This window comes from Larimichthys crocea, chromosome XIII, assembly GCF_000972845.2.
Source record: "Larimichthys crocea isolate SSNF chromosome XIII, L_crocea_2.0, whole genome shotgun sequence".
Taxonomy (NCBI): Eukaryota; Metazoa; Chordata; class Actinopteri; family Sciaenidae; genus Larimichthys; species Larimichthys crocea.
In genome coordinates, this window is record NC_040023.1 from 22548092 (window position 1) to 22552245 (window position 4154).

The 4154-nt window shown below is 37.6% G+C and overlaps 1 protein-coding gene across 1 annotated transcript in view; it reads left to right on the forward strand.

The window, feature by feature from the left end:
- Positions 1–2664: 2664 nt before the first annotated feature.
- The window catches only part of eomesb (eomesodermin homolog b), a 5411-nt gene continuing 3921 nt past the window's right edge, over positions 2665–4154 (forward strand). Inside the window, exon 1 of the mRNA XM_019260077.2 lies at positions 2665–2857. The gene's annotated coding sequence lies outside the window, so the exon portion shown is untranslated. The remainder of the gene's footprint in view (positions 2858–4154) is intronic.

The following is a 4154-nucleotide window of genomic DNA, read 5'->3' on the forward strand; positions in this document are numbered from 1 at the left end:
AAAATGTAAAGGTCCCCTCCAGAAATGTTTTAAGACATATAAAAATGCTCTGCTATGAATAATAATGTCAGTGATGTGTGGGATTTTTCCCCACAAAAAGGTTCAATTACCTTGTTAAACACTTGTTACATGTACTCTATCTTCCCCATTGAAAAATCCTGAATCTATGAATATGCAAATGTAGCTTATTTCAAAGGTTAAATGACTACAAACTACATCTCTCACTGAAAAATCCACTCTTAGTCTGTGTGCACGTATGTAAAAAACGCTTTACAGTGTCAAAATCTGCACATACGTCATTCTGCACAGTAAAGTTCAAACATCCACGTGATGTCACAATAAGCAAAATACATTTTTGAGCTGAGAGGGGATATTCCTGAATGAGGGAGAACACAGTAAATCTTTTGCAGCCCCAATGTGTGAGTGAGTGTGCAAGCCCCAGCACTGCTGGGACAATCACAAGCTTATAAAGAAACTTCTCAAGAATCCACACGTTCTCACTTCTGACTCATTGGTTTTACCATCAAAGCATGTGACCATATGTGTTTGTGTGTCAGATGGGTAGTTTGCTAAATAAAGAAAGAGAAAGTGCGATGAAGAGGTGGAGAGTTTAATGTGCATGAATTTCAGTCCAATACAAACCGATACTTGAGAGTGAGCATTTTGTTCCTATAATAAAATGTACTACAAAAGTAAATACACTATATATGATATAAGAATAACAAAAAGTCACAATTCTCTTTTCCCCAGGGACCAGGAACCTTTGCAGGAACTCACACACTTCTACTGTATAAACCAGGTTCTAAATCAGGTTCTGGGGACATTATTTTACTCCCCAAAAAATCCCTGTTGGGGGGTTATTACTTTCTTTTTTCTTTTCTCTTTGGGGGTGGGTTTAATACTTGCAGAACTTTATTTCAACCAGCATTTTTAAATGTAATGATCAGCTACAAACTAGTTTCATTTTTGTTTCATTGTGCTTTAACACATCAACATGAAGTTCCAGAAGAAAACATACAACAAGATAGACGGAGGTCAGTGGACTAATTTGCCTAATCTTTGCAGGTCTTTCGACTGTTTTGGAAACCTAAAGAACAGGCTGAAGGAACCTTAAGTAATTCCCAGTACTAAAGGTACTTTAGGCGGAAATATAATGTGGAAAGAGGATATAGGGAAGCAGGTCAAAGTTTAAATTTAGGAGCACGAAAACTGCATGTGCACACAGAGATCTGTGAAGTCTTACTTTATATTCATGACTTCCTGAAACAATCAAACAACTCCTTCAGTTTATCAGTGCAACCAGCGGAGGTGTATTAGCTTTAGACTGTTTGCTGTTCAAATAGTTTAACCAAATCGTTGATTTGTCTTGTTTGATGTGCAGTGTGTTTATTTCAGAGGCGGCGGCCTGCTTCATTAATCCTCTCACTGTCTTTATCATGTAAACCTTTCTTCAAGCAAGCAGCTGCAGCAGCTAAGCATCGTCTGGTCTTGAGAGAAGAGCTGGTCTTTAAGTCGTTAAAAGGTTGGCCCATTAACACAGTAATGCAGCATGATTTAAAGTCTCAATTTGGTTTCCTTTGAACTGAAGAAGTTTAAAGAATCCAGGAGGAAACAGCCTGATATGAGTTCCTTTAACAGACAAAATCATCCGCGAATTCTTTGTACTCTTGTGACAAACTTAAATGTATATTGGAACAACTAATGGGCAACATTCTTCACCAGCGCTGTACCTTTTCACTGGTGTGAAGACGGTCGACAGGTACAGTTTGTGTGTGAGTTCCTGTGTTACCCTGTTGATTTACCCGTGCAAAAATCTGAAATAATACGCCTCTTGTTTCTCAGGCATCGATGATAAACGGGAACGCAGTTCTGTTTCCTCATTTCAGCTCATTTATGACGAAATCACAGAACAACAATGTAACCATCTTATAATAATTCCACTGATGTGATCAGTACTAGTACTTCAGTGCCTTTAGCCACTTCTACAAAGACACTTTCAATCATGACAGGTTCCATCTGTGCAGCTATTGTAGCAAAACTGACCTGAAAATTAAAGAATTGTGTTTATTATTTTAATAATTTATGTATTATTGTCAGCCCGGTATTTACTTTTCCGAGTCCTTATTTCACAGTCTGACACATTTTGCACAACATAAAGGATCACACTGGTTGAGTCTCTGTCTCTATGAGTTACCGAGGCTCGACTTGAAATTGAAGTTAGCACCAACTTTCAGATTGACTCATTTTGTCAATGTAGTGAAAGTTTTTTTTAAAGTCTAATGCAAATCTGCACCGGAACACTTTTTCTTTCCGCTCAAATATAAGAGTTTTTGATTTGTAGACATTGTGGCTCTTTACACAGTAATGACAATGACCTAGGTTATGTAACATCTATAAGGTCACCATAAACTCAGCACTACTGACCCCCCACAGACACACTCTAAGCCCTGATGGGAATGTTATTCTGGTGATGTCTTTGTGAGGATGATGAGATGGAAACAATTCACAGATGGATTGAAGGAGTAGCCCCTCTCTTATACACCTTGGCTGTGATTTTGAGGATCCCCTGCCCCTCCCCTGGAGATCCAGAGAATCTGATAATAGGCTGCTATCTGTGCGTCACGGCACCAGGGACAGAGCAACGGTGAAAAGCAGGAGTACGCCTTTACACTGTGATCAGTCCGCCTCCTCATGGCTCAGGCTTTATCTTAGGCTCCCTCCTGAACCCAAAACACAACATGATGTCACGTTTGGGCTCAGCCTCGCAGCTTATTTCGCGAGTTGATGAGTTAGTTTCATCCTTTTTCTTGTGTTTTTGAACTTGTTTGCGAACAGAAACAAGAGGAAGGATCGCTTGGTAAGTTTATATTTTTAGAATACATTTTTACAGGATTTACACATTTGAATGTGAGCGTTTTAGATGTGTTAATTATTTCATTTAACATTGTAATTAATGAAAAATTAAATCGTAAGTCACTTTATAATACAACCTAAATAATTTAGTCTCTGAATTTTTTTATTTATTTTTTACTGGGAATTAATCCATGAGAAATAATTTCGTTTGTCTATACACAGATGTATTTATTTCTATGTCTTTATTCTTGATGGGAGCGTTTGCATTTGTTGTCGTTTCTTATGTCAGACTGTCTGATCCCAGAAACATCACAGGTTTCTTCAAACGGAAAAATAATTGACTATTTCCCGTTTTCACGTCGGGTATCCCTTTGGGACGCGGAGCCGCATCAGAATTGAATGAATGCAAATTCATTATCTCTGAATAATAATATAGGATTAACAGCACCCCATATATTACTGAGAAAGTAACTAAAATTTGTCTTTTTTTCCCTCCCACAAGCAAATGTGTGTAAACATAGAATTATTGCTGACTTTCATTTTTGACTTTTTTTTTTATGGTGAAGGCGTGGGTGTGTCTCGTGATAAAATATGAAAATAGCATTATTTGTTTTCATTGAAAAGGATGCGGTTTACGTTACACTATTTCATTAGACTTTGAGACTTAGACTCCGAGTTTCAAGAACAGTGGGCGAACTTTCATTTTACACCACAAAACTGCCCCCAAAAATCAGTGCTTTGTTTCAAGTTTGTCAGATGATTTACAAGAAATTGGCTCTCAACTCAAGTCGACTCCACTCCAATATCATCCAAAAATTATATAAAGCTCATCACTTTTTTTGGGGTCATTGATCATAGCTGGTCTAATGACCAATCAATGCATTTGCATCAGATTACAAATCCAGAACTTTTGACCTGGATCACTTTTATGGCCTCTCAAACAATATATTTACAATATTTTATTACACTGAATTAAATAGAAGAACACCTAATGCCAGTGTTTTTTTGTTTTTTTTTTAAAAGACTACATTGACTGAAATGCAACAGTTAAAGTCAAAGATAAACTTGACAGCCACATCCTGACATGCCCTCAAAGACTTTCGGCTGTGATATGACGGTCACTTTCCACCATCAGCTCAGTGTATTTTCGTTTACGCGCATCTTGCCACTTAGCAACAGCTCAGCATTAGGCCTCTGAAGTGTTGGTGACTCAGGTAGTCCAGAGACTGTAGAACAGGAGCTGCTCTTAACCACAACCTGTTTCTTTTTCTTTCTTTCTTTCTTTTTTTTTTTTTTTTTTT